Here is a 14,369-nt window from a genome sequence, read left to right on the forward strand (position 1 = left end):
ATCGATATAAAACCGAGCCAAGCTTGAGCTCAAATTTTGAGCTCGATTAAGATTCGAGCTCGAGCCGAGCCAGCTCAAATAATTATCGAGCTCGAGCTGGCCCTGGCTCGGCTCTTGAACAGGCCTAGCACCAGCGTACTCAGATAAGCACAACTAAGGTCCTTTCCAGTTGGGATTGTGCATCAATGTACTTGGATAATGAGGCCCTTTTCTACTCATAGCAACAAATGTATTGAGCGCAAAGGGGGGCGCATGATCATACTATCTTGAAGTAATCCATGAGCAAGTAATTTGTAGCAAGTAACAATTAAACACACAAGTCCATGTAGCGAATTGTAGTTTGTAAATAATGAATAAACGGAATTGAATTGTTGATAGGATATATATGCTACCCCCAAAATAGTTAAAAAGGGTAAAAAGGGGGTGTGAGAAACACACCTTAAAGTTGAAGACAAACTTGAAATAAAAACCAAAAGCGCGTAAATGAAACCAAAGCGATCGAATCTCTTGAAACTATAAACAATAATGAAGGTACATAATCAAGGACTAGCTACTGGTATTATAAAGTTAATTAACTTGGTATTAGTTATTTTGCACTATTTTAATATATATATTTTATTGTTTTATAGCATTTGATATTATAATATTAGTTTAAACTTTGACGAAATTTTTAATGATTAAATATTAATTTACATTACAAGATAAAAGCTAAGTTGGATATGATAAAGGTTACGGAAATATTGGTGTTAACAATATATTTTATTTTGAAAACGTAAGTGTTAACGAGTTATAAAGTTTAATGGACGATAAATAATTATACAAATGTTTTACGAGTTTAAACGGGTCTTGACGAGTTTGAAAAATTGGTTTTGGTGACAAAATGATAAATATAGATTATACATAATTTTATTAAAAAATAATTTTATTTTATTTATTATGATTTTATAATATATATATATATATATATGTGGGAGGACTATCCTAAAAATAAGAAGTTTCCTAGGAAGACTAGGAATAAATCATAACCATTGGATCATGTTAATCAATGGTTGAGATCTAAAATTACCAATAACCGACATAGTTTCCTAGAATTGTTCTTTCATCATAATTTGTAATGTCAAATGTCAAAATTTTGTTGTTTCTTACCATTATTACAAAACTCTTTATTTTTATTTGAACCCTTTTCTATCTATACTATATATAATATGACAATGAGAGGAAATTAAAACGGTGATTTTAAGTACTTTACAAAGTTTCAAGCACATTGTACAAGTTTAAAGAAGGACAAAATAGTCTTTCTAATATAAAAACTCACGTGCATTCCATATTTTTTCCAAAATATTTACAACATATACCCCTTAACTTTAATTAACTTTTGTAAAATAAAAGAATAGTTACAACTTTAATTCTTCATCTTTTATGTATATATTCTTTATATTTTCATTTTTAACCCAACTACCCCCGCGATTTTTAAACGGTCATAACTTTTTCGTACATTAATATTTTTTTTTAAAAATTGCACCATAAAAACAAGCATTTAATTCTCTTTAATTTGAGTATGATATTGTCATAGTTTTTTTTTCCAGTTAAAAATAACATTTTACGTATATGTGTTTGTGGTTCGGTTTTGATGGTTTAAATTAAACAGCGAGCCAAGCTGTTAGCAATGCTTTTGTCGCCGAAAATTAAAACCGGACCGTTGAAAATTTAACTCAACAATACCAAACCATTAGAAATGGTTAGGTTCTGGTTTCGTTTGTATTTGGATACTAAATTGAGTTTAAAATAAGAATTATTAACATACCTATACCAATAAACGGTTTCACGGTTACAAAAGAAATAGTGAACACCCATAAATCTATTAGGCGATTAATTATCAAGGTTTGTATTTCCCGCTGCATCGCGCGGGCATCCGTCTAGTATATATATATATATATAGTAGTTAGTATAAAGGGTTTTTAAAAAATTAACAAAATAAGCATTGCATTGACCCGGGTTCGAACCCGGGTCACCATTATGACAACACATGGGCACAACCAACTGAACTAGCTAATTTATTTGTTATTTTAACCAGAAAAGGTAAATATATATTATACACTCAAGTTCATCATCTTCCTAACGAAAACCCTAGATTTTAATCCATTAATCAGTTCTTTGTTTGATCAATTAAGTTTAGGGGTTTTATTAGTCGCTTAAAAACAGTACAAATACATGTAATTTTTACCTCTAACTGTGCCAGAATGATGGAGAACGGAACCTCGCCGGAAAACGAACTTGAAAGATTGTTACGAGTTATAGATAATGTTTGAGTCTTAAAAATTTGTTGGTGCAAGTTTAGTCGATACCTGGCGTCCTATTTATACTAGTAATTGAAGACTTATCGTTTAAATTGGTCATTAATGCGTTGTAATTACTTTCGGCCGTTCTTGCGTCGATACGGGTCGATAAAACTTTAATTACAAGTTATAATAACAATTTAATGGGTCAATAACATAGCTAACTCCAGATTTAACGTCGTTATATGATTTAATTGTATTTAAAACGCGTTAATATGGGCCAAGAAGACTCGTCGGAGTCGTTTTCCGTTCGCCGGAGATGGGGTCGCCGGAAAAAAGATGGGGTGAGGGTTGGGGGCTGGGTTTACTATAATATTAACATATTTTATTATAATAATTTGAATAATTTGCATAATGGCCCCTGAACTTTTAATCTTTATTAAAAGTGAATTTATATTATACTTACACTTTGAACCTTAAACTTTATAAATGCTATATATACTTGTTAAAAGTTAATATCTTTGGACTACTTGCATATTATACCCGTATAGTTTGGAGATTTATTAGTTTATTAACTCTAAATCTTTGGCGTTTCGTTATTTGAACAAAATATATGGAAATCGAACGAATAATAATCTTAAATCATCGTGGATAATGTATCATTGATAAACAACAATAAAGAATATATTGAAAAGACAAAGCGGGTTGGTTTAACGAATACAAATACAAAAATACATGAAACGAAACTTGAGATATATATTTACATGTTTATAAACAAAATCGAAAATTTAAAAATGGGTGGGTTTTCGGGTTTGAAAAGTAACGAATGTTACACATCTGGGTTGGACTTTTTTCCAGCTCACACTTAGGCTTCTCACATTAGTTGTATGCGACTGAGAAGCTTTTCTCTGTAATCGAAGTATGGGTTTAGGGCTTAATCGATCCTCCTGGTGTGTTGAGTCTGATCACAATGTAACCGATCCAAGTACTGAAACCTAACATCCCCGTGTAATCGAGTTTCAATGTATGCCATTCCCAATGAAACCGACCCTCCTTTGAAATCATTGACATTGTAATCGGGTCTTAAGGGATCGATCGACTTCATCGTAAGCGAGTTACATAAATCCGACAAGTCCTATGTAAGCGAGCTTAGCTGTAATCGAATTGGTATTAATTGTAATCGAGTGTTGTTGGAATCGAACACAATGTAAGCGAGTTTTAGCATAGAGGCATTGTAAGCGAGTATGTAACACCCTTGACAAACACAAAATCGTCCCACTCTTAGGCAAATCCCACATCGGCCGTGGACAAGAGAGATCCTTGGTTCATAAGTAAATGCCCTGTCTCTTCAATCACAAGCGCGTTTGGGCTTTGTTGGCTGTGGAGCACATGAAAACTCCACGATTAAACTTGCTTAGGTGGAAGTAGTACTAGGATGGGTGACCTCTTGGGAAGTCTCCATCTGGGCAACCAAAAACAAATACGTGAGCTCTTCGTGGGCAGAGCGGACAATATTGGTGGTGCGAGGGGCCGGATGTTACAGGTGGTATTAGAGCCACTCTTGTGCCGTTCGGGATGATGGGACACGCCTCATCGAGGATGATGAGTCCAAAGGGGGGGGGGGTTGTTTGTAACACCCTTTGCAAACACAACATCGTCCCACTCTTAGGCAAATCCCACATCGGCCGTCGACAAGAGAGATCCTTGGTTCATAAGTAAATGTCTTGTTTCTTCAATCACAAACGCGTTTTGGGCTTAGTTGGCTGTGGAGCGCACGAAAACTCCACGGTTAAGCATGCTTAGGTGGAAGTAGTACTAGGATGGGTGACCTCCTGGGAAGTCTCCATCTGGGAAACCAAAAACAAATCCGTGAGCTCTTCGTGAGAAGAGCGGACAATATTGGTGGTGCGAGGGGCCGGATGTTACAGAGTATGGGTTGTAATTGGCTTTTAATATTTATTGTAAACGATGGGTTTGTATGCGAGTTTGCTTATATATACATATTGTAATCGATGATCTGCATTACTTGAGTCCACTGATTGTAATCGGGTTACGGGTAAGTCTTAATGTAATCGATTGTATTGTAGGCAAAGCACCTTGGCAACCTAGCTAAGTGTGAACGAGTTTTGCATGCGAGTGTTGTTGTATAGCCTAAGTGCTTGTATTCGAGTGTAGTGTACAACATCATTGGAATCGATACACGTATGTATGCGAGTATGAGGTTCGTCTAGGTGCTAAGGACTTGTAATCGAATTCATTGTGTTCGGTTTATATGTATGCGAGTTTCATGTTTGAAACTAACTTATTGTATGCGAGCTGTTGGGTTTTGGGCAAGCCGAGGGCTACGGGTTGGGTTGTTAAAACCATATCCTTTTATATCCTTTAAGCCCATGGACCTAAAGCCCATTACTCTTTAATCTTTTTCAATTATCCACGTTCATCATCCTTCTTTATTTAATACTAATTAATTATTAACACTCGTTTTTAAATCATAGACTTCTTTTATTTATTATTATAAAATTCAGGATGTTACAAAAAACAATGAGGTTCAAAAACTATACCTGAAAAGAATACCAACAACAAAAGTAAATGAGGGTATAAGATCGTGATGGCAGCAACGGACGTTGTAGTTGTTCGAGCCAAGCTCTTTGCGTACAAATTTTGTGATAACCCCCTATTTTATTTGAACTTTAAAATCCAAGTATCTAAGTAACTTTATATATAAAATGAAAAAAATTCATATACCCGAAAAGAGCACCCAGAAACGCTTGGAAGAGGATGGTCCAAATCATGTTCGGTCTTTTATTTCTTCACAATTACAAAAATAACAAAATAAATTATTCTATGTAAACCCCTTGCGATGTCATTCAGGAAAAAAGGTGCACGTTGTTCAGATAAAAATTAATATCTTAATATATTGTAACATCCTGAATATTATAATGTTAAATAAAGAAAGTTACGTTTAGCGATTTCGCGTTATTAATTAAATAATATCGAGTAAAGAACGGACTATGGACTTGGATTAATTAAGATAGATTAAGGGTAATGGGCCTTAGGTCCATGGGCTTTAAGGGATATAAATATCCCCTTAAACCATCCTAAAACCCTAACTATTATTTCCATCTTTCATAAATCTCTACACACTCCAAAACACACACACCACACACCACCATATACGGCCGGCGGCCGAGAGAGAGAAACGAGCAAGATCCGAGAGAGATTAAACGTTAGTTGGTATTAGATCTTTAGTACACGAGATCTAGAGTGCATAAACAAGTTAAACGAGATCCAAACGAGCACTAAAGGTATGTTCTTGACCCTTTAAAGTTTACATTTTTATACACGTTTAATCTTGAAACTTGAACCTAGAATAGATCAAGTATAAACGAAAGATAAAGTTGTAAACTTGATAGTAAATATGAGTGTAATGAACCCAGAAATGGAAACGGCTCGATTAAATGAACCCTTAAACTAGTATTGAACGTTTTTGAACTTAAAGGTCCAAACTTTACGTGTTTTCGGGTTAAACCATATCCAAAAACGACCATAGGAATGATCGCGGGTTAGTCAAATACCATACCCATGGATTTCTCGGTAAAACGATGATGATTTTGGGGATTAAGGATGAACAGCGGCGGCTGCTACACAACTTCGCCTGCAAGCGAACTTCGCCTGCAAGCAAGTTCGCCTAACTGATAACTTCGCTTGTTGACAAGTTCGCCTATGATTAACTTCGCTAGACCCCAAGTTCGCTGATGTTTAACTTCGCCAAGCTTAACTTCGCCTGAGTTAAGTTCGCTGAATGCTTAACTTCGCCTGGTGATAAGTTCGCTTAATGTTAAGTTCGCTTAATGTTAAGTTCGCTCAACACTAAGTTCGCTTACAGTAAGTTCGCTTAATGTTAAGTTCGCTTAACACTAAGTTCGCTTACAGTAAGTTCGCTTAATGTTAAGTTCGCTTATTGTTAAGTTCGCTTAATGATAAGTTCGTTGGAGTTAGCAAATTAGAAAATAAATTAAAAACCTAATGAAAAATGTGTTAAGACAGTTAATGGAAATAAAATTTTTCCAAGCTGACCTGGCAGCTCGACCCCAGTCAGGGGCTCTGCCCCTTGGACCCTGCTAGGGGCTGCCGCCCCTAGACCCCGCTGCCAGGGGCGCTGCCCCAGACCCCCGTTCGTTGTGGTTTATATAAAGATAGAAATACAACATGAGTAGTAGTAGTAGTAGTTAATTGATACATGTAAATATTATACAGTTAGCCGTGCACAGCTCAAGAAGGGAATAACGATTAACGGAGAGCGTAACAGGATTCAGGTGAGTTTCTAGCCCCACTTCCTTGTTATGTTTTCGGGGCTGTGTGCATACTTGATGTGACAGTTAATACACTTATCTTATGTGGTAAGTGTATGCTTTGTATGATTTATGTATGATGATTGTTTGACGGTGCGTGAACGATCTTCGGATATTGCATGTACCGTCAGGTGGTAGTTAAGATATGATTGATAAGTAGGATGAAAGATATGATGTATGTATGAATATATGACGTATGCATAATGTATGTATGTTATGATGATGGTACGTGAACACTCTTCGGAGATTGCACGTATTGTCAAGGAAAGTATGTATGAACAGGTACGGTACAGTTACACGAAACGAAAGGACCAGACCCTTATAATATCAGTGATGTTAGGGACCAGACCCTTATAATATCTGTGATGTTAGGGACCAGACCCTTATAATATATGTGATGTTAGGGACCAGACCCTTATAATATCTGTGATGTCAGGGACCAGACCCTTATAATATCTGTGAGGTTATAGGGCGAAAGGCTCTTTAAAACGTATGATTATGTATGTAAAGAAAGTATGAAGGTAAGAATGAAAGTATATGCACTTATGTGTGTATGAAAGAAAGTTAAGAGGTTAAGTATGAAATGTAATAAGGTATTGTATGAGTATGTGATTAACTAGAACTCACTCAGCGTAACTGACTTTTAGCATGCACGCAGGTGAGTAGAATGAGGCAGGTAGCTTGAGGAGGACACATGGCAGAGTTGGACGAAGCTGGCATCTGAAGATTTTGCTATGATGTTTTATTTTAAAAGACTATGTTTTGTTTTTAAATGACTATGAATGCTCGATAAGACAAAATTATGGTTATGGAATGTAATGGTTTGAATGTTTTTAATGGTCCGCGAATATTTTAATTAACTCTGATATTTAGAACTGCGTTTATGAGTAAATCCAACACAAAAGTAGGGCTACCGGTAACGGGGCCTTACATATATGTAAGTCAAAACGTAGATAAAAATAAATACCCTAACATTATATGAATAAATACGGTAACAACTATGGTAATTGTCAATTATATTTAAGGAAGTTATAAAAAAGAAAATTTTCAATAAGAAATAGAATTTGGGTTTTATTTGTTTGCTTGTTAAATTAGGTATGAAGCCTTGATCTAACAATTTTGACCTATTTACGGTTATTCGGACAATTATCGAAATTAAAATATTTTTTTATATTAGATTATAAAATGATAAAACAGTGCTTTCTTTTTTATTATTATTATTATTATTATTATTATTATTATTATTATTATTATTATTTACCTTTCCAATAATAGGGCTATGGGACACATTATAACCGAGGCAAATAAAAATCGATAACAAATTAATATGCTCAGTTCCATTCTTTCAGCTTCAGCTAATTTGTAGGATATGGTGTAGGCAGCCACCAACAATTTTGCAATCACCATCATAAGTAACTCTTTCCACATCTTCAGCTGCTTTGCTTGTAATGAAATCCGGTAAATAAAAAAAGCTATTTGGATCCTCTCTTTGAAAGTAATGTACTTTGTTAGTGGTACAAATATTTTAACGCTCTATATAGACGTACATAGGATGAGATTGAATCCAAAATATTTAAGAAAGTTTGTCATTCGAAAGCAAACAACTAGAAGGGAAGGTCACGGCATGACGAGATTGGTGGTAGTGGCAGCGAATGTTGCAGTTAATGATAACGCTTTTGAATAAAATTTTGCGCCAACGGAATATTAAGATCAATTTTATTTATTAAAACACCAAATCAAGTACGCAATTAACATATTTAGCAACAAAAGTGTTTAAATTGGATTAAAATCATACATAATTATATGCATGATCAACTTTTTCAAAGATTAAATATACCGGTTTAAAGAACATTTTCTATTTATAAAACGGTTTCTCGGTCACGTTATCCTTCATATCCCAAAAGTGCACGTTTCATTTATTTTGACAATACTAAATATATCTTAAATTAACTGTTTATTTTTTTCATTAAAAAGTACAATTTTATTTATTAATAATAATTAGACAAGTAAACAAATGCTTGGTTTATTTTTATTTTTATTTAGTACATAACAGTTAAAGATTAGTTTAGCCACGATATCACACACTTCATAATTTGTTTGGTAGATATGGGGTAATAAAATCAATGGCGGACGTAAGATTTTTGTCTAATGAGGTCCTCTTTTTTATGATCAGATTTTTCATAACCAAATGTTAGAATTTTTTGGATCAGTCGTTTTCGGATCAGGTTGTGACGAAGAACATAATAAATCGATTATTTTAAGAACACTAACAATCATATAAAGTTAAGGAAAAAAAATATGGTTCAGTAAAAAATAGAGAGAAAAATATATAACCTATATGAAATTCAAAAACAAATAACCCACTCATCTGTCAATATAATTTGCTCTGAAAAAATATTAATGTTGTTGTAAAAAAAATTACTCTAAAACAACTTTAACCATCTATACTATTTAATAAATAAAACATTTTAAATGCTACTTGTAATCACTATATTGATCCTTACAAAATTTTCCCTCTTCTCTCTCTCATATTAAATACATTTCTCTTTTTAATATTTTATTTTCAATTTTTAATAATTCCATCCTAATTTAAAAAAATTAATATCATCATAAATATGTTAATTTGTTTAATTAATATAAAATATATTGCATTAGTTATTAATACTAGATTTTTATAAGTAACCAATATGAAACGGGTGGGTTTCTTTAACCGGTTAAAGTATTAAACATTGTTCATGTCAAAATAGTTTAAGATTAGAATGAGTTTTGATCTACGAGTTGGTTTAAAAAAGTAGACATTTACAACCAAGTTTTGATATAGAAAATAACAAAGAAATAATTTATGATTTATAAATTTTCTAACAACTTTTTACTTCCAAATTGCGTAATGTGTAATTTTTTTTACCGTATAATATATCTTTATATATTTGATACATTTTTTTAGTATTTCACATTATGTTATTATTTAACAAAAAAATTATTTACTTTAACCAGTGTGCTACACGGGTAACTAATCTAGTTATACTAATATATGAAAGGAAACATGGCAGCTACAGTACATTTCAAGTTTGTACACTTTTAGTACCTTAATTTTTAGTTATATAAAATTAGCTATTATAAAGTTCTAAAATGTTATAATTTGATCTCAAGTATTGTTGGTGCATGATGTCAGTAGTTCAGTGTCTAGTATCTGTAATCGAGTTTGTAATGTTTTGTATTTGATGTAAGCGAAGTTAGCTAACAAGTTCGCTTATATAGGCGAACTTGTTAGACAAGCGAAGTTAGGGACAACTTCGCCTGAACATGCCAGGCGAAGTTGTCGTGTTATATATTGATTAGGTTACGGCTTAATCAAAAACAACAAACATTAAGAAGTTTTGTTATTTCGAGTTTACGAGTCAGAGAGTCCTGTAATCAGTGATTGATATCACGTGTTTAAGGTTGCAATATAACGAGTATTTGTTTATTGTAACGTGTGTTCGATTGTGTTAACTCGTATCGTCTTCTACGCTCGTAACGTCTTACGTAGGGATTCTGCACCTACGTAGAACGAGATATCTCGTGTAGATCCGGCTGGGAACCTACAATTGGTATCAGAGCTTTTGCTCAATTGTGTGGTTCAGGATTATCACGCGGGTATAGATATCGTTCCGTTCGACTATTCGCGGGACGAGTTTTCTGAGTTTTTGTGTTATACTCACCTCCTACAATCATAAACAACCCATAACACCTTCACAAACCTCGTAAAATCCAGAAATCTAACATGCATATTCATCGTGTTCATCAGGCGAAGTTGCCGTCACTGTTCGTAGGGTTTCAGCGAAGATATAAGGTTAAGCGAAGTTATCCACAACTTCGCCTACCTTCTCAAGTTCGCCTGTATCAGCAAAGTTACCCACAACTTCGCCTACTTCACAAGTTCGCTTACATTAAGCGAAGTTATTTACAACTTCGCCAAATCAGGCGAATTTAAAAAGAAAGCGAAGTTCAGAATCAGCGAAGTTCAGACTTAAGCGAAGTTATCCACAACTTCGCCTACAGTACTGTTAAAAATAAAATTTTTATTTTTCGGGTTTCTGTGTGTTTCGTGAAAGATGTCTTCAATCAACATTACGGAACTAGTTAAGATGGAAGTTGAAGCGGGTTCGGCTACAAAGGCACCGAAGATGTTTAAGAAAACCGATTATGTAGCGTGGAAAGATCGTTTTGAACAATATGTCAAGTACCAAGATGCTAAGATGTGGGTATGCATACAAGATGGTTACATTCCACCTACTGCTGAGTATGAGGGTCGTGATCAGATAAAGAAATACAAAGAGATGGAAGAAGAAGAGAAGAAAATGTATGAGGCTGAAAGCAAAGCTCATGCTGCATTACTATGGCTCTTCCACAAGAGATTCTACACACCTTCAGAAAGTATAAGACTGCTAGAGAGCTTTGGGAAGCTCTTGAAAACCGTTTTGAGGGTAATGTGGGAATTCGTGCTTCAAAGATTAAACTACTTAAAACCCAATTCTCGGTCTTCAAGTACTTGAAGAATGAATCACTTGATGATATCATCACTAGATATTATCATCTGATGACCGAACTCAACAATTATTCAATTGCTTACAAAGAAGATGAAATTGTTGAAAAGCTTCTTAATGCTCTCCCACCGAAATGGGAGATGAAATTATTTTTCAAGTCTACTACTTCGTAAGAAGTTCCTTTACTATGTTTAACAGAAAATTGATCCAACCTTGGAAAGTGATAGATATACTGATTCTGTGTGCTTAACTAGTGAAGTTATTAGGCCTAAAAGACTTTAGAACAGTCATTGTATGTCATGGTAGCTTTTTATGGTGCGTAAAAGTAGAAGTGATACTAACTAAATCTACTCGATTTTACGTGGAAACTTCTTAACAATTGTGCATGTCTCCATATAATCTTTCCGAATGATAGGCAGAAAAGCGATTACCCAGTCATACACGAGCCCGTGAGTGTTCTGATTCCCGTGAAGATAGCGTGTCAAGAAACTGCAGTGATCCAGATTCGGGACTTGCAGTAGTTTATCTGAAGTTTGTGTAAATACTTAAAAAAAATATGTGAGTTATTGAGACATTATAGAGTTCATAATGATAAGACTTCTCAATCAAGATGCAAGATAGAGAACGGGAAGAAGAGTCTGACGATCGAAGAGCATTTACTATTTAATCAGACACTACGGGTCGAGGTCAACTCGGGGTGACTTGGGGAAAGCCAAATACGCTTTGAGAATAGATAGGAGGTATCATAATCTCTGAGTTGTTGCCCACTTAAGTTTTGAGCTTAATTGAACCTAACCCGTATCACATAAACGATGAAAACCATTTTAAGTTAATTACCTGCTTACAACCTGTCTCTTTATGTCATAATAAAGCTGAACACGGATCTGTGTGACAGTCACGTAGTTAGTATGATTCCTGTTCGGATCTTTTCTAAAACATGGTAGTCCCTATCAAGACTGAAATTTGATCCCGTGTACTTTAAATTTTAAAATTTTTCTACTTATGTAGTTGTATGATTTTATATCTGGTTACTTGGTCTTGATCGTATCAGTTAACACATTAAAGGTTGTTTTTAAAACTTAATTGCAAATTGTTCAAATTATAGGGGTTTGTTTTGAAAATTTTAATACCGGCGAAGTTGTCCATAACTTCGCCTGCATTAAGCGAAGTTATCCACAACTTCGCCTGTATAATTTTGACCCTATATAAAGGAAATTAAAGGTCAAACTGGTTCATTATTTTCAAAACTCAGCGAACTTAACCTCTAAACCCACAGCGAACTTATCAATCTTTCTGTGTTCTCTCTTCCTTCGATTCTAATCCGTGTTTAAAGGTGTGTAGGGTAATCGAATCGATTAATCATGTTCATTAACGTTTATCATCGGTCGATTCGAACCGATTCACGTCCTCGTTTTTTCGAACCCTTAACAACCGATTTTCAAACGTATCTTTACGTGTTCATAATCAATCTAATCGTCTAAATCGTCATTAAATCAAGTTTTACGAGATCCGCAAGCTCAAAATTGACCAAATCACGTCGTTCGATAAACCTAACTGATGCCGTTTCATATTCGTCGAAGTTACAGTTTAGGCGAAGTTGTCCGTAACTTCGCCTGAGGTTTAACTTCGCCTGATAATTATTTTTGAAACAGTTTATGAGGCGATGTTGTGGTTAGGCGAAGTTACCATTAACTTCGCCTGGACTTTTTTACTTAACAGTTAACAGACGAAGTTAAAGTTGAAGCGAAGTTGTTTCCCAACTTCGCCCCACCTTTAACTTCGCCTATACTGAAAAGATCACAACTTCGCTCATGGTAACAGGCGAACTTGTGATTTGCTTTGTCGCTTATCTAACTTAGTCTTTTTGGTGCAGATATGGCTGCTATAGGTGGTGCAGGCGGTGATGACGGTGGTGATAACCAGAGACAGTTCTTCCCGGGTCACAACATGTATATAACATTAGACCCGGAGGCGAGCGGAGTTGATGATTTCCGTGAAATCATCACGTTCCTATTACGCTCGCGTATATTCCACGCGATTACGACAACTCTGCCGATATCCTTACCCAACATTGAGGATTTTTGGCAGACCGTGGAATATGATTGTAGGGTCGAGCCCCCGGTGATGCGAGCAACAGTCAACAATCACATTGTTCAGTTCTCATCTGAATAGATCTGGCGGCTTTACGTTTTGGAGATGAGACTAGGGATGACCCGACAGACTTTGTAGCTCCTTTCCGTGATGGAGCGTTTTTGAGGATGGGATACTCAGGTCCCTTGGGAGATACCCAGAGAAGGAAGGGATTTTTGCTTGACCAGTGGCGCTTTCTCATGCATGTCATGATTGTTTGCATGTCAGGGAGAAAGGCGGGCACTGATGGCATGGGCGCGACCATGCAGTCGGCAATGACTGCTCTGACTTATAATAAGCGTTACAGCTTTAGTCAGATGGTCTTCTACGAGATCGATCGACAAAGAAGAGCGGTGGCGCGTGAGAGATTTATCATGTATCCAAGATTTCTCCAAATGATCTTGAATCATGTTGCTCCAACGCTACCTCAGCGCCGACCAATCCGATACGTAGAAAGTGTGAGCAAAAGGATCTTTGCCCAATGCAGATCCTCCAGTGCGAGGAGCAAACCTGAGCTCCGTCCTCGACATACTCCACTATTCGGGTACTTAATCAACCCGGGGTATGTGCCTGCTCGTGGGGACGAGTTTCGGGACCCGGCAGGCAGGAGCACCTCAAGCTTTACCTGCTGCTCCTGTTGTGTCACCGGAGGAGAACGTTGACCTTGACGCAGAGTTTGGCGGTCAAGGATTTTTTGACATGGAGAGGGTTGATCCATAGGAGATTGTGCAAGTCTCTGTTGCACATGTTTCGGGTGTGAATGTTACTAGGGCAGCTACAACGGTGGCTGGCTCAGATTCTGATGATGAAGTGGCCGAAGCAAGACGGATTTTGGTAACACATGAACGGACTCATGGGAAAAGGAAGAGAACTGATGATGATAGCGAGTCAGACTATGAAGAAGAAGTTCAACAGTTGATTCGCAGATCAAGAAGGGAACGGATAGGTGCAGGATCGGGAGCTGGTGAGAGCTCGAGGGTGGTACGTTTCACCCTACCCGCACTGTCCGGTATGACAATGGTTCCCTCATCATTACAGGTTACAAGGCCAAGCGCCACGGACATTCCCGTGGTGGCTATCTCATC

This window comes from Bidens hawaiensis, unplaced genomic scaffold (genome assembly GCF_021521415.1).
Source record: "Bidens hawaiensis isolate Kalapana, Puna unplaced genomic scaffold, B.hawaiensis_p1.1 tig00017241_1, whole genome shotgun sequence".
NCBI lineage: Eukaryota > Viridiplantae > Streptophyta > Magnoliopsida > Asterales > Asteraceae > Bidens > Bidens hawaiensis.